Genomic DNA, 23,849 nt, shown 5'->3' on the forward strand with positions numbered 1-23,849 from the left:
TTGTGGTATTGATTCTAATGGAATTTCCTAAAAATATTCCATGTATACATTGACCCGTAATGGAGATAATGATGGTCCCGAAGGTAGACCTTCTTCCTGTCGATATATATATATCAGATCCCATCACGAAGTATGCAGTTTCTATACAGGTCAACATCTCCAGTTACTTTTTATTCAGCTCCCTGTAATTTATCATGAAGATGAGAGACACGTGCTAAGCAATGAAATGGCAACATGAGGACAAAGAACGAGAGATGGTAAGGATGTAGGATGACAAAGAGATATTGCAAAAGGAGAGTCAATAACGGGTTAAAGAGAAACCAGAGATCACTTGGTAAAACGAAAGAGAGAATAGAGCCTGGACAGAGATAGATCAAAGTGAAAAGAAGAGATATAAAATTGCTAGAGGGATGAAAAAGGAAAGAGGAGAAACAAGATAATAGAGATACGTGGCAAACAAAGTAACTAGGAGAGACTAGGAGCAAAAGTTTGAAGAAAATTGAAGAGGATAGACAGTTACTAAATGAAGAGAGGAAAGAAAGAGACATTTAGTTAAAAAAAGGAGATAGTAAAGAAAAGACTGCAGGATCAGGAAACATAGTAAGTCAAGTAAATAAAGGGATAAATGTTAAAATAGAGAGACTGCAAGAGGACAAGAAAGAGACAGTAAAAAGAGAATGATGGGAAATAAATAACTTAGTAAAGAGGGAGCAGAAATAAAGAAAGAGAGATGCCAAAAAAATAGAGAATATAAGGCGAAGAGACAGATGAAAAGGGAAGAAATAAAAGCGCATAAAGGAAAAAGGAGAAACAGCAAGTGAAAGAGGATCACCACGACTAAAAGTAAAAGTAGGAAGAAAACTAAATAGGAATACTGTAAGTAAAGGGAAATATGGGTTATGAAAATGGGGAGACAACTGCTAGTCAAAGAGAAGAATCTTTGGTCAGTAATGGAGATAATAATGATCGAGAAAGAGAGTGAGATAAAGCTAACGTGAAAGAGAGATATGGTAAATTGAGAGAGCAAGAAAGAGAGTATAAGGACAAGATATATTAAGTGAATTACAGAAAGAGTTGGAGCGGGAACGACTACGGATAGTAAGAAGAAGGAAATAAGAAAAGATATAGGCCACAAGTAATTACCAATGCTGAGAGAAAGAACGAGAAGAGATAATAATCTCTTTTCTCCAAAATTACAAATTGCTGAATAGATCCCCAGAATTGGTGACAGCTAGTCTCGTTCCATTATGAGAGTTTCCCCTCTCATTGAAAATGGCCGAATATCAGATGACAGTCAGTTTTGCTATTTTTGTCTTTGTCCTTTTCAACATATCTTGCTTCGTTTCACCATCTTTCCATTCTTGGATTATCCCAGTAACCTTAATATTTTCAAACCAAAGATTCCAATAATAAAAATGAAAAAAGAAAAAAACTGTAGAAAATAGGACATTGTAGGAATTCAGAATTAATCCGTTCCAATGCAGCAGTGCATCTGTTCTAAAAATGGGTTCAACTAAAAAATATACTAGCATCAATACTCGTCCCAATCTGGATTCGCCATACTGAGACATCTTTGACGTTTTCATAAGTGCTAATATACTTCAAATCAAATTTTCAAAAAACGATATTACAATGTTAAAAATGGTATTATAACAGAACATTAATAAACTCATGTTATTAACATTTTTAAGCTTTACATGTGAAACTCACCCTAAAGTGTTTGTTAAATGAAAAGACTCTGTGCAAATTTTTAAAATCTGCATAATTTTGTGTTTTCTACATATATAAAATTTGGTATACTTATATACACGTATGTGATTTACTGCTAAACTAATTAACTGATAATTACAAAGGTTAAAACAAAGCTGCTTAGTGTAAGAGGTAAACATATGGGAGAAATTTAGTTTAATTTATTTAATGCAAAACAGTGTAAAAACCTCTGAATGTTTGTGAAATTTAAACAATAAACATTAGTTATGAAATAATAAATATTCACCAGATTTCTTGAGAATATTTAAAAGGGATTTAATGGAAATAAAATAGGCTATGACTAATTAGTGAAAACATGAACATGCATATCTTTTTTTGGATCAAGTAAAGATTAGATACCCAATAGCAGACGACAAAGATGGGCGAACAATTCAAGGGACACCGGTTGTTCGACCTTGACATTGCCGTTGGTTGTTTGTAAACTTGTAAACAGGTCAAATAGCAGACATATTCGAATGTTCGAGAGCAAGATTTTTTAAAAATATATTTACAAAACTTTTAAAGATTTAAAAGAAAAAATATATATTTACAAAATATTTTCTTTAATATTAAATATTTAGAAAACTTTTCAGGATTAAAAATTTTTTTTTTTCTATTTACACAAAACTTTTTGTGAAAGTAACAAAACGAACGTAAATGTTACAAAATATATTCAAATAAATTGGCGTCTTTCTGAGTGCATTTTTAAAAAATATTTACAGAACTTTAATAAAACTAATAATAATAATTATAATTATAATAAAAATAAAAAGAATAAAAGAATGAATTATATTAATTGCAAATCATTAGAAACTGAAAATTTCGGACGCTAAACTTACTTGCGCTTAATTTGTCTTTATGGAGAAGTAAGCAAATAGCAAGTTTCTTTTTTTTTAAATAAAAATAAAAATTATAAAAAGATTTTTATCTTGTGATACTACACTTCATCTTTATAAAAATAAAAGTTATAAAAGATATGTGAATCAAATATATTTTTTAAAATCTCGATTGTTTATACTTGTGATTTTATTATGCATAAAATTGCCTCGGTCTAGAAGGATTTCTCCTCCAATGACCACCTACATACATCGCACGTTAAATAAATATTGAATTGTGTTAAAAACGCAAAAAGAAAGATAAACACACACACACACACACACACACACACACACACACACACACACACACACACACACACACTGTACATAAAAAAATAATCCGAACAAGTCTGTTATTATTTATTTGTTTCTGCCATTAAAAAGTTTGGTTATAATAATGTTATTACTTTTTTTTTTAATTATGTATTTTTTAATTGACATCATCCGAAATTCTCAGTTATAACCTCAGTTTATTTATTTATTTGGTATTATTTTACGACCTGCCGCAGCGTAGTATAAACACCCCCAACTACCCCATGTTAAGAACGGCTTTCGGAATAAACACCTCCCAACCTCCGCATGTTAAGAACCGCTTTTGAGGTTGCGGGGTGTTTATTCCGAAAGCCGTTCTTAACATAGGGAGGTTGGAGTGTTTATAATATGCTTGGGCACGTCGTCAAAATTTACCATTTATTATTATTATTAGTATTATTAATAGTTTTATTAAAGGTTCTGTAAATATTTAAAAAGAACGTACTCAGAAAGACACCCATTTATTTAAATATATTTTGTTTAAATACGTTCGTTTTATTACTGACATTAAAAGTTTTGTGTAAATAGAAAATTTATTTTTTTTAATCCTTAAAAGTTTTGTAAATATTTAATATTAAAAAAATGTTTTGTAAATATATATTTTTCTTTTAAATCTTTAAAAGTTTTGTAAATATATTTTTTAAAAAAATCTTGCTCGCGAACATTCGAATATGCCTGCTATTTGACTTGTTTACAAGCAACCAACGGCAATGTCAAGGTCGAACAACCGGTGTCCCTTGAATTGTTCGCCTATCTTTGTTGTCTGCTACTGGGGATCTAATCTTTACTTGATCCCTTTTTTGTTGTTGTTAAAATGCCTTTATTTTATATATTATATTAAAGAGCGTTTTTCACTCTGTCTAATCGTTTAAATTACATTGAATTAAATTAAATACAAGATGGAAAAAAGCAAATTCGCACAATTTTCTTATTTCAATTCAGGCTAAGCCAAAAAGCTGCTGAAACAGCTAATGATATCAATGAAGCTTTTGTCCTATGAACCACAATAATACATGCTTACTTGCTATTGAGCACTATTTAAACAACACTGGAATTTCACTTTCATTTTGAAGGTGAATTTTATTCCATAGAGAATTAAATTCAATGGAGTATTTTACTTAAATTTCTTTTCAGGACTGATTCCCGACATTGCGCACACGTTTTTTTTTTTTTTTTGTAGAGAGTAAATTTGAACATGAGGTCCACCTCCATAATTTTCTTTAGAATGACTACTTTTATAAGTTTTCTACTATACTGTTTAAGACAATCTCATTCAAATTTTGCGGAGACAAGTACTTATAGAGATATAAATACCTGTATTATGCATTGTAATTCACTGACTGCCAGTTTTGTTCGTATGCACAATCAACAAATCTACTTCTCTCCTACCGACATTACCACCCCACACTTTATTTTCAGCATTTGCGAGTGGGTATGCTGACACTAATTATCACAGTTGAATTTGGGTAATTTTTTTTCCACATCCCCCAATAAAAAGGAGTTTGTCTACTCCGAAAGCCATTCTTTACATGATGGTGTTGGGGGTGTCTGTTCTGAACAACTTTCTTAAGATTGGGAAGTTGGTGGTGTCTATTCTGAAAGCCGTTCTTAACATGGGGAGTTTGGGATGTCTATTCCAAACGCCATTCTTAACATGACAATACTCAAAGAAGTGAAGTGAAAAAAGTCATATTGTTTTGTTTTACACATTAAAAAAAAGACAACATAAAACTGGAATTTACTTCAATACTATTGGTGAAAAATCAAGACGACTTTAACAACAAACGAAAAGTTAGAACTGATAAACATCTTAAACAGTCCATATACAGCGAAAATCCTTAATCTCTAAAACTTCTGTTTTTACTTTCCATTATTATTCTAATGGACCATTTTTTCTTATTTTTATTTTTTTTTTTACACAGTGGTCACCACTTATCAAGGCCCGGAAGCCACTCAGGGATAAGAGTTATTGCAAATACATTACGTTAGTGTGGAGATTTGATGAAGTGTCTTACTTAAGGGGGCGGTTCATTAGGAATTTGTTAACATTGGACTTGAAGACATCCAAGTTGTAGTCAGGTGGGAAGTAGGCAGACGGAACAGAGTTCCACAGGCGTGCAGTTCTAAGAAAGAAGCTTTGTTCATGGAATCCACGTTTTGATTTAGGCACAGATAAAGAGTGGGGAAAATTTTTCACAGTGGATTCAGCTAGACGGGTGTTTTTCGTGAAAGATTGGTGAGGGGAGGACCAGAGATTGGAGTTCAGACGAGCACCTGCCATGGAAATAACGATAAAACAAGCATAGGCTCGCAACGTCTTTTCTGTGGGAGAGAGGTTGCAGAGTAGAGAAAAGGGCATCCCCCACTAAGCCACGACGTCTATTTTGTACTCTGTCAAGGCAGGATAGGCTGTTTTTAGCAGCTCCTGCCCAGATATGGCAGCAGTATTCCATCCTTTCCATACTTTTATTAATTCATGCTGATTGACGAATTCCCTTAATTGCTTTTTTTTAAAATTCAAACAGAACCTGCGTGTTATCATCCCAAACCCTCATTAATCGCCAGTGAAAGCCAGATTATTTCATTTCGGCCATGGCTGCTAGTGTTCGTAATTGTTCAGGGATGGCAGTGGTCACTAATAACAATCATAGTTTACTTTTTTGCTAGGAAGGGGACAGGCTTCCACCGGGCAACGCCGGTTAACGGGTCCTGCTAGTTTACAATAATATAATTGTAACTAACGGATGCTTTATGATTTCCTGTTTAAAGGATGCACAGTTTGATGCCAGTGTGGGAACTCTACACGCAATTATCTGTGAGGAACTGACAATACAGAACATTTGTGTAAAGTTTGTTCCAAGAGTGCAGAGAGAAAATCAGCAAGAAAGATGCCATGACAACAGAGAGATGGTCGAGCTGATCAATTCAGATCCCACAGATTTTGATGCTCTGGTGACCTGCAATGAAAGCTGGATCTACTGCTATGATTCAGAAACCAAGAGATAGAGTTCCCTGTGAAAACATGCTGGCTTTCCCAAACCCAAAAGCCAGACAGAGCAAATCCACCCAAAACCTTATGATGATCCCTTTTTTTTTGACAACACGGGTATAATCTACATGCACTGAGTTCCCACTGAATACACAATCAACAAAGAATTCTATGCTGAGGTTTTAAGAGAGTTCAGAACGAGAATTCCCCGGTAGAGGCTAGCACTCTCCAAATGGGAGAAATAGTGGGATCCTTCTATCGATCCAGTAGATATCTCACTGCTGATGCAATTCTCTATCTATATAAGAGTCAGATACGTCCAAGGATGGAGTACAGTTGCCACATCTGGGCAGGAGCTGCTAGAAAGGACTTATCCTGCCTTGATAGAGTTCAAAATAGACTTCGTAGCCTCGTAGGGGATGTCCTTTTCTCTTCCCTGCAACCTCTTTCTCATAGAAGAGATGTTGCGAGTTTATCTCTGTTTTATCGTTATTTTCATTGCAAGTACTCGACTGAGCTCCAGTCTATGGTCCCTCCTCGCCAAACTTTCACAAGAAACACCTGTCTAGCAGAAAACACTATCAACGATTTCCCCCACTCTTTATCTGTGCCTAAACCTAAACGTAGATTCCATGAACAAAGTTCTTTCACGCCTGTGGAACTGTCTTCTGTTTTCCTGCTTTCCAACTGACTACAATATGGTTGTCTTCAAGTCTAACGTAAACAAGTTTTTGATGAGCTGTTCTATACAAGTTAACAAATTTACCAAATTTCCATTACTAACAATTACTATATTGTCCAATTTCTACTGTACACTCTTTAACCCTTATCCTCGAGTGGCCTGTTGGTCTTGATAAGTGGTGATGCCTATGTAAAAAAAAAATTAAACATGGGATCAGTGGTATTTCCACCACGACAATGTACCAGACCACAACTCCATCCTTGTCACAGACTATTTGACTAAGATAGGCATCAAGACAGCTCCTCACCTTTCCTATAGTCCAGGCCTTGCTTTCTGTGACTTTTGGTTATTCTCTAAGCTCAAGGAAAACCTCATGAGACAATTGAGGAGAGGAAAGAGACTGTGACAATTTTCATTGACACGCTCATATGAAGTTGTTCGAATAGTACAAAGTGCATTTCAGCCTGAAAAGATTACTTTGAAGGGGACTACAATTTCATGTTTATACAATTAATAAAGGTGCCTATAAGAAAAACGTCTGGAAACTTAGTGAAAGAACCTCGTTTGGCTCTGAAACCTGCAACATATAGTTTTTAAAATAAATAATCTGTATTTTAGCTCTCACATTTGCGATGGAACGGTTTATTAATCTTTTTCAACACATTGCAACACCTAATATATGTATGTGTGTGTTATCATTAACTACGTATCATGATTTTCTGTTTAAAATTTATAAAATTAAAATCACATACCTGAATTTAATATGCTCAAATTGTAGCAAACACATTAAAACATTATATCATTTTATCAATTTTAACTAAATAAATTAAGGATATATGATTAGCATAATTCAGAATACTCTTCTTATCTTGAATGCTGTTTTCACAACATTTCGGCTGATATATTCCCCAACTGTTTTCAAATGCATCTTGTGCAACTTTGGAATGTATACATAATTTTGAATATAACCTTACATTTCATCCATGGAGGTAGCTTGCTCTCTACCTATCAGCCACTAATGATCATGTGTATGTAAACTTGCATTATATCTATTTTTTAACTTACTACTATATATATATATATATATATATATATATATATAGTGAATGAATGACAAAAGTCTATATTTCAAATTTCATGATGTTGACCATCTTATAATTTATTCCTTTAATTCAGTTGACATTTACAATTCTTATTTATAATCTGTTTCGTAGTACAAAATCAATCACTTTATTATTATATCAATTAGTGAATCTATTTTGCCCTTAACTCATCAGAAGAAATGGCAACAACCAAAAGGAAATAAACTGCGCTTAGACAGGATAATAATCCGAAAATTGGAAGAGACGCTGTAAATACCTGATAATATATTTCCATTATACTATTTAGAATTTCATATATATATGTATGTGTCTGTGTATTAACAATAATAAAATTTTTAACAGACTTCATACATTATTATATGATAGTTACACGGTAAATGTAATCATCAGAAATAAACTTCTATCCTACATGTCTATACACATTTCAATATGAACTCAAATTACCCAGAACATGCACGCACACACACACACACGCGCACACACACGCACACATACACATATATATATATATATGTATATATATATATATATATATATATATACATACATATATATAGTAGAAATGGTAATTAATATATATATATATATATATATATATATATATATATATATATATATATATATATATATATATAATACCCAGATAACATTGTTGCATGGTTTTAAAATATATAAGTTTAAAACTTACATATGAAACTCTAATTCTTGAACACTATATTGATTGAATCTTCTCGAGCGCCAAATTATATCCATAAAAGGAATGTCATAAGTGGATTTGGTGCTTTTAAAACGCATTCTAAATCTGAAAAGGTAGATAAATAAAAAAGAAGACAAATTGTAGTTTTAAGTAATGATGTAAGTCTGTACTTTTGGTTTATTATTGGATTGTAATGGAAAGAAAGCAATAAATTTAATGACACAGAGTTATTTAATGTGCATACATTTTATACGCTTTATGCATCCACTCATCTTTGAGAGAAGATTTGTTGGTCGGTCACCCTTCAGGTTGAAATAGTATTTTCATCATTAAAGATTGAATGGACTTTGGTCAGGAAATCTAAAGTTTTAAATCACCTTTTCTTTTGGTAAATGTGTTTATTGACTGGAATCATTTAAAACAAGCATTTCTATAGACTCTCATTCTATCGTTTAAAGTTTAAAATAGTATTTTCGTTGTCTGCTCTGTTATGGTTTGAAATGTTATAGTTTGAAATACTAATTTCTTTGTTATGGTTTGAAATAGCATTTTCTTTGTCTGTTACATTATAATATGAAATAGCATTTTCTTTTGTTTGTTTTTTTATAGTTTGAAATAGCATTTTTTGGTCTACCCTTTTATAGTTTGAAATAGTATTTTCGGTCTATTATACTATAGTTTGAAATAGCCTTTTTTGTTTCTTATGTTACTATTTAAAATAGCATTTCCCTTTGTCTGTTCTGTTATAGTTTGAAATAGCATTTTTTTTTGCTTGTTATGTTATAGTTTGAAATAGCATATTCGTTTGTCTGTTTTATTATAGTTTGAAATAGTATATTTTTGGTATGTTATGTTATTGTTTTAAATAGATATTTTGGTTTGTTTGTTATAGTTTAAAATAGCATTTCCGTTCGTTTGTGAGATTATAGTTTGAAATAATATTTTCTCTTATGTGTTTTATTGTAATTTGAAATAGCCTTTTCTTTGGTTTGCTACATTATATTTTGAAGTAGCATATTCTTTGGTTTGTTTATTATGCTTTGTAATAGCATTTTGCTAGGCTTATTATGTTATACTTTGGTTTGTTTGTCATAGTTTGAAGAAAAAATTTTTTATTTGTTACGTTATTGCTATAAATAGCATTTTCATATTTGCTATATTATAGTTAGAAATATCATTTTTGTCTGTTACTTCCTCTGCAAGATTTCAGACACAAGGTCAAGTGTGAGTGTGAAGCAAGTGTTTCTGTGAAACGAACTGAATTAAAACTTGGCACACCTACGTATTCAGTCTGTGTCGTTAATTACTTAGCTACTGTCAGAATTTTCTGTATCGAATATTGAACACTCCCCCTACTTTATATTAATATTATGCCTGCATATATACTCTTAAAGGTACTATGTTAAAAGGAATAAACACATAAGTATTTACTCATTTTCAAAATGTTTCTCTTTTATTGGTAACACTCTGCATACAATTGTTTCAGCTCTTGCTGTTAGCATATTAGTATATAACAATTCATCAATAATAATTTGCACTACTTTGGCTTCATCAGTGCGTAGAAATAACCAAACTTTTAAAAATTTCACAAAAAATTTAAAAAACAGCGGGTATAAATTTTTTTATTGACAACATATATATAAAGTATCAAGTGGGCTCAAACTGCATTTTTAGATTAAACACGCTTGCCTTGCAATGCAGCAATCCCTCGAACTCTATAGTAGTTAGTAGCCTGCATTTCTTTGCTTTCTTGCACATGTTGCATTTTTCAGACTTCTGATAATGTTTAAGTTGTTAGCTTTGCAGCATATGTTTTAATTGTTCAATTAATTATTTTCTAATAATTAATTTTTCAACTTATTATTTAATTAATTCTATTCAATATACATTTTACTATTTCTAGATTTAAAACCAAATATTTTATACTTATGTGTAAAATATTTATATATATATATATATATATATATATATATATATATAGTAAGTTATAAAATATATGTGGCGATTAAGCTACACTGAATATTCCGCGTTTCATCCACTCTGATTCTTCAGGCTTATGCGCGAATTTTAGTTAGCCAATCAGCTTTCTCGTATCCACCGTGCGGTGGATAAGAGAAAGCTGATTGGCTAACTAAAAGCTGATTGGCTAACTAAAAATCTCAATAGAAGGTGGGTATATAAAAACGACAGACAACCACAAAATTCCCGCATAAGCCTGAAGAATCCTAGAGTGGATGAAACGCGGAATATTCAGTGTAGCTTAATCGCCATATATATTTTATAACTTACTAACTAGCTCTACCTACGTATTGAGCACTTTTGAAGTAAATACTTAAAGTTTACGGATAAATTTATACTTTCGTATATTAATTTTATGTGGGTAAATGAAGTAGTTATATATATATATATATATATATAAAATATTGTATACTAAATCAAGATATTTGTAATAACTTATGCAATTTTCAACAACATTTATTAAATTTAATACATTGTATTGTATATGCACATCTAAAATGTTGAATCCTGCAGCCCATTAGGGAAAAAACAGCAGCCATTTTGTTAAGTATTTCATAATTCATAATATTATTTGATCTGCAATTGAAGGAGGTTCGCATAAAACTGAGAAGTCTGAAACTGTCCAAGAGCTTCTTAAGAAGCAATCTACTTTGAACATTGCTAAAGTCATCGGCCTTGATCACCACACCATCAAAAGGTTTTCAAGCAACCCTGCTTCTTGCAATGGACGATCAAACGTTGCAAAGTACAGAAAGATACATTTGTGTCACGATGAGCTCTCCCTCTTATTAAGAGAGATCCATCAGAACCCTCTTGAAACAACTAAGAAAATCTTTCAAAGTGTTGAGGTTCGTCGCAATACTGTAGACAAAAATTTCATGGATTTCAGTTGAAAAGCTTATTTGCATAGCTGTTGAAACACACAGACAAACATATATATATATATATATATATATATATATATATATATATATATATATATATATATATATATATATTACGTTGGTTCAAAAATAACGTCGCTTTTTGACGTTGAACTTTATGGGAGAAAACGACATTATTTTCGCACCAACCTAATACATACTGCTTCACTGTATCTAGTGTGGCTAGATGAACAAGTACATCAAGGTTAAATTGAAACCCGATCGTTTTGTTGTTAAAAATCAGATCTCTTAATCATTATGCCACTAGCAAAATCTTGGAAATAAGAGAAAATTTTAATGCGTATATATCCATTATCAACTGCTTAATAAATTAGGTAAAGAAGAAAGTTCTTGCAGAATTTTTCATTTTGATTTCAAATAAGTTTTCAATGTAATACCTTTACTTTATATATCGTTTACATTACAAACGTTTTTCTGTTCAGAAAGCTGAATACAAAATGGAAAAAAAAGCAAATTTGCACAATTTTCTCATTTCAATTCAAGCTAAGCCGAAAATCTTCTCAAACAGCTCGCGATATCAACAATGCAATTGGCCCAGGAACCACTACTGAACGCACAGCACAAAGGCGGTTTAAAACATTTCCTAGCAGTGACGAGAGTCTTGAACATGATGAGCGTAGTGGTTGGCCATCGGATGTTAACAACGATTAATTAAGAGCTTTAGTTGAGACCAATTAATGCACACCTGTTTGAGTTAGACATAACGTATACGACGATTTCCAATAACTTGAGAGAGATTGGAGTCTTGATAAATGGATGCCTCACAAATTGATCAACAACAAAAATGAATGTTATGAAGTGTCATCTTACCTTCTTTTATGAACGACTCGTTTTTCGACCAGGTCGTGACTTATGATGAGAAATGTGGGTTCTTTACGACAACCTGTGACACTCAGCTAAGTGGATAGATGCTGACGAAATTAATTTGTTGTGTATTTCCATGGAGTCGGTTTAACTGCACATTTGTTTGTACCGGGTCAATGTGTCGATGAATATCACCCAGTTCCTGTCGGTGTAATCATCTTTCATCACAGTTCGGTCTGGATTTTAAGTGTGGGGTCAGTTTGACACATTTTCCGTGCCGGCGTGGAGCTCATTGTTTTCTTTTTGTAAATTTATAAACTACTGAACTAGTTGCAAGTAACTATTCCAATTTCAGTAAGAAAATAATCCGGCCAAAATAAATCCTGTCGAAATGGATCCTGTTCGTAGCGCCATGTAAAGTAGACTTAAAAGTCTACCGAGTGTTCAGCACATTTAACGATTCAATAAATATGCATGCATATGTGTATATAAGTGACATTTACACGTATATATGCTTAGAATAATCTAACCTCCCTACGCGCACATTTATAAGTAGGAAGGAATCTAATGTTCTTTCCCTCTCCATTTGCACGTGGTCTGTAAGCTATTTCCTTAGCATTTTTTTAAAACCAAATCTTGATGATGTCCCCTGAAATAGGGACGAAATGTTGATTACTATTTATTTGTTTTAAGCTTTCCTTTTCATTCGCTTAACGTTAACCATCGTTTGTATTTTATTTTATTCACACACACACATATACATATATATAAATATTATCTAATTATTATATATTATCTGTGATACCAAAGCAGCTCTCCGTGTGCATGTGTGTATATATTCTTCTAAACGTCAAACACTACAAAACAAACACCAACAGCATTAATATATTTTTCATCGGCGTTGCCCGGGATGAATAAAATCTAAAATTAAAATAAAATTATTTAATTAATTAATTTAATTAATTAATTCCAACTTCCAACATAGACCCCCCCCCACTATTACGTCTCCTTCTCTAACATCAGGGATCTACGTTCCAACCTTCCAGAGGTTAAAATCCAATTACAGGAAACCAAACCAGACTTATTATTCCTAAGTGAAACTGGCATTGAACCGACTATTTCCTTAGATGAGTTCGTAATTAAAGGATATTCTAATTTAACATCCAAATCCGACCCTCAAGATCGACATGCGCATGGAATATGTGCGTACATTAAAGATGGCTTTCCATGTGGTAGGGACATCTCCAGAGAAGACCCTAAATTGCCCCATATGTGCTTTTGGATTGCACTTGCTCACACCACTGCGTTTATATTTGCCCTCTATCGTCCCCATAACAGCAGAGTTACTATTTGTAAGAGCATATCTGAGAAAATTAACCACATCCTGTCTGCTCATCCTTCAGCTAACATTTACGTTTGTGGAGACGTCAATGTTAATGTGGAATAGTTAGCCTACTCAAACAAAACAGATGATGAGGGGAAGTTCTGTTACGATTTCTCGATTGCTTATGACCTAACTCAGATTGTTCACGAACCCACCCGTGTGCCTGGCAATGATGGCCAGTATGCAAGTCTCTAAGCCCTTTTCTCACAACTTGTCCTGACCTTTGTTCATCTTCCGTTCTGTCCCCATTGGGATCTTACGACAACGCGATTGTCTCTATTAAGATAAGAACAAAATGTAATAAGTCCTCCAACATACCTCTCCATTGTACAGTATATCGATTCACTATGGCTGACTGGGATAGCTTTCATACATTTATATCAGATCTCCCCCTTTCGAATGAAATGTGTCCTTTCGCAGATGACGTACCGGAAATGACAGGTCAAAGATTACAGTTGAGAATCTAATAGTTGTTGTCAAACCCGGCACACGTGCATTGGTGTGAGGTTCATAAGACTGGAAGCGAGGTTATACAAAGACAAGTATGTAGGCAGGTAAGGCAGGCTCCTGGGGAACCTTGAGACAAATCTGAAATAAATTTATATATATAAAATATAAATTGTTGTCCTGTGGTTCCTCAGAATCACGCATGTAAAGAAAAGTTTCAGGTATGTCTCATTGATCTATTGTGTTCGTACGTATTACATCATCACAACACCCAACAGTTGAAGATGACCTTCGGACCAAAGGTATGAAACTTCTTCCATATTTCCCCCCAGCTATGTAATATATACACTTTTTGGTATTGTGACTATATAAGAGTACATTTGCCTGGAATTTAAAAGAAAATCGACTCAGTCGTTTTGGAGTCCATAGCGAACGAACTTACTGACACACAGATATGCTGACAAAGTTCCTTTTATATAATAGGTTAGAGTAGAGATAGAGATAAATAAATATATGTACTTTCACACAAAATATCTTTGTATAACCCTTGAACGAAACCAATTCAAGCAGTGAATGGAACTGAGAAAGCAAATGACATCTAAAAATAATCCCGCCACTTAAAATAAATTAGGAAAAATTTCTTCACACTATAATAAAAAGTTAATGGTGGATAGTAATTGTCTGTATTTTTGAGATGAGGTGTTTTCATTGATTGAGATTGTCGGACTGACTTCCTCATCTTGGTTGTTATAGTCACAATCAGCAACTATATCTCAGAGCCTAGCTGAAGTCCGAACACGGTACTCCCGTAATAATAATAAAGGGGTGGATTCCAGACTCCTAACAAACGGTTCCCCAGTTCGATACAAAACACCTGATGAAGGCCGGAGGGCAAAACGGCCGAAACGTTGTGACTATAACAACCAAGATGAGGAAGTCAGTCCGACAATCTCAATCAATTAATGGTGGGTGTTTATTTATCTTTCGGTCATTAGAAATGATAATACTTTTTATACTAAAAATAAAATTACTAACGTAATTCTTGGATTTTATATGAATTTGTTAGTAAAATATATTTATTAGGTTGGTGCCAAAATAATGTTTTCATCAGATATATATAAATATATATATATAGATATATATATATATATATATATATATATATATATATATATATATATATATATATACACACATAAAAAACGACATTATTTTTGCACCAACCTAATAGATAAGTAGCAAGTGCGAACACTCGTGCAGCATATTTTTCGCTAATTTTTTACAAATAATCAATATATACAAAATGATTGAAAACGATTTATGTGAAATAGAATTTTTTTATGATTTCATATAACGTTCGAGCAATATCTACATTTTTCACACATGCAAAAAGTAAATAAAAAACTGTTATTAATTTGGAGAAAGCATTACGACATAAATGTGATAAAATTCTAGGAAGAAAAAGTGAATACTGAGGGAGATATTCTACGAAGGGGGAGATAATGAGAAGAAACTTTGTAAGGTTGCGGCTATTTGTACAATTTACTTTAAAGTAATGAAACGGTTTAGAGGCATTCTCTAACCCTGAACTTTATTGAATATACAAAATTATTACATATTTTTTTGACATACACGTTTGCATCATCATCATCATCATCATCATCATCATCATCATCATCATCATCATCAGCAGCAGCAGCAGCAGCAGCAGCAACAGCAGCAGCAGCAGAACCACCACCACCACCACCACCACCACCACCACCACCACCATCATCATCATCATCATTTTTATCCAACGTTTTATTCTTCTCATGCAGAATCCGATCCATCATGTGTTAACTGCCTCCAAGATTTATTATCTCCCTATACTTTGTTTATCTGACTGACTTGATCTATTTGTGCAACCTTCCACCATTTTTTCTAGAGTATAGGGTGGAACGATAAAATTGTCGCCATAGAGAAGACGGCGTGCTTCCAGTTCTGTTTGATGAAAACCGGTTTTCTTGTTTTGCTGCAGACCATCTGCTAGTTGGCCAGTTGTATACAAATCCCAAGAGCGATAAGAGCCTTCTATAATGTCTGAAAGTGACACAATGTTAACGAGTGAGATTAGAGAGGCGCTGCTGTACAACTCATGCTCTCTACCGATCCAAGTTATAATAACAGGACCATTGCCAGCACCCTCAAAATGCAAATCCGGACGGGTCTTTCTTATAACGCTGATGACTTGATTTGTGCATTGGCCACATTTGCCCTTAAGGTCGCATATTTAAGTAGATAAACCATCATCGAGAGCCTATTTTTACAGCCGTAAAATGTTTCAATCAGTCATTTGTTTTCCTAGGTTTACATATGAATTACAAAATATCTGATATTTCCCCAAAATATCTGGCCTTGATGTAGGGGAGACTTGATTCTAAATATGTCCCATATGTTATATTTCCCCTCTTTGGTTTTCATATAAAAGTAACTTTCACAGTTTAAAGGCTTTTTTGATACTGGAGATATACATAATCGTACTCGATTTCCAAAAGAGAAGAGATATAACATGTGAGAAATATTTAGAATCCAGTCTTCTCTTGCTGTTATTTCAGATCATTTGAAACCATAGCAGCAAGTTTTATTCTCCCCTACAGAGATTTTGGGGAAATATATATATATAGAGAGAGAGACAGAGAAACAAATCTAATGATAATTTATAATATAAGTCTATCTCTAGTCAGCCTGGTATGTTTGCTATCAGAGAATGAATGGCTCCTTGCAGCTGCTAATGGTTTAATTTACTCTGAGATCGTAAAAGTAAAATGCCAAGCAAGGACTGGAATCTCTTGGGATTGTCAAAAAAGATTAACTATTTACCATTTCTCAGATGAACGCCCCAGGAACTGTTATTTACCAAAGTAAGATTAGTCTGCTGGTTTTTGCAATAGGGGTCAGTAAGACTAATTTTTCATACTAGTGTGCATCCTGTCAGCCAGCAGGAAACGAGCAAACTCAAGTGAGCTGAGAATTTTAAGCAGAAAAAAAAGCAATTTTTTACAAGAAAAATGCATAAGATGTAAATGAAAAAATTCTGATGAATGTAAATGATTTACTTTGAAAATAGAATATCACTTTACGAAACTACTGCTGTGAAAATGTAAATGAAACATGTTTTACAAATAAAACAAATGATTTTTATTTTATTTTTCCATTCTATTCTTTATACATACATACATACATACATGCATGTATTCATACATACATGCATGCACATATGCATACGTGATTGAGTGTAAGGCCCTATACTGAGAATATTTGGGATAATAATCTCTACTATTATACAAAGGAACTGTGTGTGTGTGTGTGTGTGTGTGTGTGTGCGCGCGCGTGCGCGAGGGCTAGGCCGATTTTTGGAAATTTCACACAAATATAATTTAAGTGCCTGGCAGTGTTCTTAGATAGGTTTTGTATCGGAATATCTTTTATAGGTATAAGGGGTTTTGATTGAAGTTATCGTCTTACAATTGCCTTACATCACAAGTGCATTTGAGAAGTTGTATTACCACAAGTAAAAAGGCCGGACATATAAAATCAACAGTAGGTTATTTGATATGACAAGGATGCGTTTGAAAAGAATGAAATATGATACTTGACTTTTTGATTTTCAACTTTAATTCAAGCCATTATATAAAATATTTTTATAAAATCAACAGTAGGTTCTCGACAATAGGTTCTCTACAGTGTAATGTAAACTACAAAGTATTGTGGACCAAGTCACTGTGCTGAAGCATGTGAAGCTTCCTCCCAGTGCACTGCAGTGGATTCTCAGCTACTAGCAAGCAATTAATCGATTTGATTGAAAAATGGGTGATTTCATCAATTTTGATTACGATAAAATATGGGAGGGTGAAACATTCGTTAATCCTCATTCAATCCCGAGCAACGTCGGGTCTCTCTGCTAGTAACATGATAAATTTCAAACGCATATATTTAAAAAATATTAACAATTTTATAAAATGCATTCCTAAATTGACTGAATCTAATATAAAAAGGAATAATTAAGTAAATAAAACAAACAGCACTGTTTTGGTTATTTAAGTGAAAGAAAGCTACGTTAAATAAAATATCAAATAAAATAGCTTATTGCATTCCCATTGAAAAATAATATAAAAACTTTGATAAGTGAATATTTTTATTGACGTAAGCCATGTATAACATTATGAAAGTGATGGCGGTGGAATGATAAATGGAGTAGTAGAAAAAGCTTCAACATGAATTGGTTCAAATGAGCTTATTGATAGAATATGCAAGGAAAAAGAACATAAAATATATTAAAAGGAAGCTAACACTCATATTTCTGGTGTTTTTTTTATTGTTTTTTTTTTTTACTTGCCTAGCCACGAGGGCAGAGTTATACACAAGGCCGGTTTTTAACATGGGGTGAAACCAGTTCCCTCAAAAGGGGCATTCTTGTTAGTAACAAAAAAAAAGTGTAACATGAACCGACATATTACTGCCCAACTCCCTACATAGTACCTCAGTAGCTTATGTCCCTGATAGTAACCCCCTACACCAAAGTGGCAATGTGCCTTGTTTGGGGTGAAAATGTAATAACATTTTTTTTTTAAAGCACTGGCCATGAACAATGATTTCAAACTTTAAAGTGTTGACAGAAAAACGATATCAATAACAAAACGTTTTTGAAAACAATGACAAAATCTATTCATGCAAAAATAATGTTTTATTTATATACAATGAATTTGGAGAAATCGATTAATATAGAGTCAATGGTAAGAAACAGTCACCTGTTGATTCTGAAAAGAAAATACGTCTTGCTATGAGGCGTGACTCGTTAGGCAATAATCAAGATTAGCAGTAACTGAATATTTTAAATTTGTTGCAGACGGTCAAGCAGTCACGCAGAGGAATTCATGCAATGAAAGATTTTAGGGAGACTGTCCAGTTATTGCTCATCTTACCTTTAAAAAAAAAATAATGTTATTACATTTTCACCCCAAACAAGGCACATTGCCACTTTGGTGTAGGGGGTTACTATCAGGGACATAAGCTACTGAGGTACTATGTAGGGAGTTGGGCAGTAATATGTCGGTTCATGTTACACTTTTTTTTTGTTACTAACAAGAATGCCCCTCAATGAGCTCATCATCTTTTCAAAGTCAGTTTGAGATTATTTCGTACCAGTGACTGTATAACCGGCTATTTTTCAAAATTCTTTATCTGCCATTAATCCAATTTAGTTTATTTTTGTATGGATAAATTTTGTAATTATTCTGATATTGTATTTCCCTACATCTAACACACACACACACACACACAGACACACACACACACACACACACACACACACACACACACACACACACACACACACACACAAAACAAAAAACAAAAAACAAAAAAAACAGGTTTAAAGTTCTTAAAGTGCATATTAAAATTGAGTAGTGGATAGTAGTACTTGGTAAAATTCAGTTGTAAGTTACACTCTTCTGGAGGTTGAAGGTTTAATCCTCAGTGCAGAGACATTAAAAATATAACGATGAAATACTTAGAACTTTTACTCTGCTGATGGAACGAGAGTAAGCTACCCTCATGGATTAAATAAAGGGTTACATTCAGATTCGTGAGTTTAACAAAATACACTTGAAGTAGGTTACATCGAGCGAAATGTTGTGCAAATAACACTCACGTTGAGACAAGTAATGTGATAAATCCAAATAATACGAATCTGCAATCCTCATCTCGTCATGTATATTTGTTTCAGGTTCCTGTTATAAACTTATTTTTAATGCTCTAACTCAAGATCCTAATTTGCATTGTGAATACATATATAAGTTATCTATACATATATTAATGCAGGTGTACATTTTTTGTGTTATTCATTGGAAGAATAAAATGTGAGAGGAAGCAGATAAGAATAATAAGGCAAAGGGTGGAATGATCAGTTACCCTGCTAAACCCGAGCACATATTATCAACAATTTATAAACAAAAATGATAAAATAAAGCTCCGTCTTATTTTCAACAGTTAAGGAAGTCAGTTTACATTGTGAGCGCCATCTTATCTTGCTCTCCCTGACAACAAAAATCTTATATTTTTACAAGCGATGTTGTAAAAGGGGACTACTCTTGAATATTGTTTATTACTTGTATACATACTCTCTTTTTTACATTATGTTTTAAAATTTACTTGCATCTCATCAAACATGATTCTATTAAAGATTAAAACTTTTTTTGTAATAACATGTATTTTCACTGCTAACAATTTCCCCCACTCTTTAGTTGTACCTGAAACTAAATGTAAATTCCATGAGCAAAGCTTCTTTCCTTGTAATGCCAGTCTGTGGAACACAATAAAACGGGGTGGCTTCGTTTTCAAGTCCAGTCTAAACAAATTCTTGTTGAGCCGTCTTTGTAAATAATCAATTTCTACCATTACCGTTTATCACAGTGTTCACTCATTAGCACTTATTTTCGAGTGATCTCTTGATAAACTTCTCTGTAAAAAAACAAAAAAACAAAAGAAGATTAACAGTAAATATATTTTTATGGATTTTCGTGCGGTTGTTTAAAATACTGTGTAATTTACACATACCAAGGAATGACAACCATCAAAATTAAGTTTATATATAGATATGAAAACCTTTGCCGCTGTAATTACCTCAGACGTTGCATTAGAGTGGAAAATATAACTCCCAGTATACCACCTTTATTCATAGATAAGCATGTATATCTATTAATTTGACCATGTGGACATATAAATAAACAAACAAATAAATAATCTAAAGGCACGAGTTAAAGTGAGGAATAAAATAACTAAATAAATGGATAATGAAAAAACAGCTATAAAGACCTAAGATAAGGTATAATATTACTTCAGATCAAAGCAAAAACTTAGGCCAAAAGACAACTGCCAAGTTAAAAATAATACCAATACCTCCCCGCTGTGCTGCGACAGCTTAACCACAAGAGATCATACTTCCCCATCTTCCTTCACCACACCTCCCTCCACCAAAACTATCTACTGCTCACATTCTCATAGGATTAGTGAATCTCTCGACAAAGGCTTCCGTTCTAAGGCAATTACTCTTGACATATCAAAGGCCTTCGATGAGGTATGGCATAAGGGCCTACTTCACAAGATTTCCAGCTACGATATAACTGGAAATGTTTTGTCAATCAGTAAATTATTTCTCTCTGATAGGCTCATAAGAGTAGTGGTTGATGGGCAGAAATCAGAAGCCCTCAGTATTAATGCTGGAGTTCCTCAGGGGTCCATCCTGGGCCCAACTCTCTTCCTGATCTATATCAATGATCTCACAAAAAACATACTTAAATCATTCGTTGACATCTATGCTGATGACACGACCATCCATGGCAATACATCTAAGGCCGTAAATGACAAATTTCTCTCTGATTTTATTTCCTCTGATCTTAAGTGCACGGTACAGTGGGGAAAGAGGTGGCTGGTTACTTTTAATGCATCTAAAACCAAGCTCCTATCTTTACATCATCAACGCTCTGATTCCTATCTGGCATCAATTGAAATGGATGGCTCTCATCTAGGGGAGGCTCTATGTTTTGATAAGCTTCTGGGATTGACATTTACTCCTGACCTGAAATGGAACACGTACATCAAATCTGTTGTCAAGGTCGCTGGAAAAATGGTAGGATCCTTCTACCGCTCCAGAAGATATCTCACTGCCAATGCAATTCTCTACCTATATAAAAGCCAAGTACGTCCAAGGATGGAGTACGGCTGCCACATCTGGACAGGAGCTGCTAAAAACAGCCTATCCTGCCTTGACAGAGTACAAAATAGGCTTCGTGGCCTAATGGAGGATGCCCTTTTCTCTTCCCTGCAACCTCTCTCCCACAGAAGAGAAGTTGCAAGTCTATCTTTGTTTTATCCTTACTTCCATGGCAAGTGCTCGTCTGAGCTCCAATCCCTGGTCTGCCTTCACCAATCTTTCACAAAAACACCCGTCTGGCTGAAACTACTGTCAATAATTTTCCCCACTCTTTATCTGTGCCAAAATCAAAACATAGATTCCATGAACAAAGCTTTTTTCTTAGAAGTGCACGCCAGTGGAACTCTCTTCCGTCTGCCTGTTTCCCACCTGACTACAACTTGGATGTCTTCAAGTCCAACATAAACAAATTCCTGATAAACCGCCTCCTTAAGTAAGACACTTTATCAAATCTCCAATACTAACGATTACTACGATACTATCTCATTGATTACTGTAAACATAATAACCCTTATCCACGAGTGGCTTCTGGGCCTTGATTAGTGGTGACTTCCATGTAAAAAAAAAGAAAGTATACACTCTATTTTGTTCTAGAACATAAACTACACCCGAATATTTTATAAAAAACGAATGTAATCTTGACTCTCGTTTCAATATCGCCTCTTATTTGGTCTGATGAAGTGGTCTCTTTGAATTGGGATTCCACTGAAACATGTATGCACATATGTAACTAATATATATATGTATATATATATATATATATATATATATATATATATATATATATATATATATATATAGTAATTTATAAAATATATATAGCGATTAAGCTACACTGAATATTCTGCGTTTCATCCACTCTAGGATTCTGAAGAATCCTAGAGTGGATGAAACATGGAATATTCAGTGTAGCTTAATCGCCATATATATTTCATAAATTACTAACTAGCTCTACCTACGTGTTGAGCACTTTTGAAGTAAATACTTAAAGTTTACACATAAATTTATACTTTTGTATATTAATCTTATGTGAGTAAATGAAGTAGTTATATATATATATATATATATATATATATAATGAGTTTACATTCCAAATCTAAAAATATATATGTCTATATGTTTGTATTTTTATTTCATAATATTTTATTTTGCTTTATATATGTTTCGTTGAATGGCATACGAACACCAAACAACTCATCAGAAATAGTTAATGTCTTCCGCACATAAACAGTTCCATAGTTTTTTTTCGTTTTTTTGTTTTTTTTTGTTTCGGAATAGCGAGAATGAAAGCTGATGAAAATGAATGAAAATAATTAGGTGTCATATAAATTATAAAATATTTACTTATTCAAGATATAGTTGAGATATACATCACAAATATATCTTGGTGTTCGTATGCCATATAACGAAACATGTGTAAGGCAAAATAAAATATTATGAAAGAAAAAATATAAATATATATATTTTTGGCGTTGGAATGTAAACAACTGATATATATGCTCTGAATGTGTTAAACTGTTTCCATTGCGCTTAAATAATAATGCCAATTGGAATTTTTTTAATATATATTATTAATATATATTTTATAATTGAAATTTGGACTGACGTCGAGAAGAAAATGGTTTGAAAAGTCCGTAGTTGACAAGTACTTCTGCTCGTATAAATATAAAAACATGCCCTTTAAACATCTTTTTTTTCAGTTATAATGTTCGGGCGTGAATGAAGATACCACATTGAAATAAGTTGGTACCGATTGTGATCTCGTCCATCCGGTCGCCCAATTTTTATGGTGTCCTCCATATTTTATTTCATGAAAGTTTTTCATTTAAGACTCACTTCCTGGAGAAATTGTTTCCTTGATTTTACTTTTGACATTTCTATGATAGTCACCATTGATCTAGATCAAGGCCACATAACCTTTGACTCACATATTTGTTCCTGAATCTACTGCAGATACTTAATTTCATTTGAATTGAAAATCTCCACTTAGCATTTGTCAATTCTTTTACTTATTAACGAGAACCGATATTTCGAAGAGACTAGCCTGGGTGCCCAGCGCTGCCCGGGTGTTTAGAAGTGTGTGTTGAGCAA

This window comes from Euprymna scolopes, chromosome 2 (genome assembly GCF_053919585.1).
Source record: "Euprymna scolopes isolate OS-2025 chromosome 2, ASM5391958v1, whole genome shotgun sequence".
NCBI classification, from domain to species: domain Eukaryota; kingdom Metazoa; phylum Mollusca; class Cephalopoda; order Sepiida; family Sepiolidae; genus Euprymna; species Euprymna scolopes.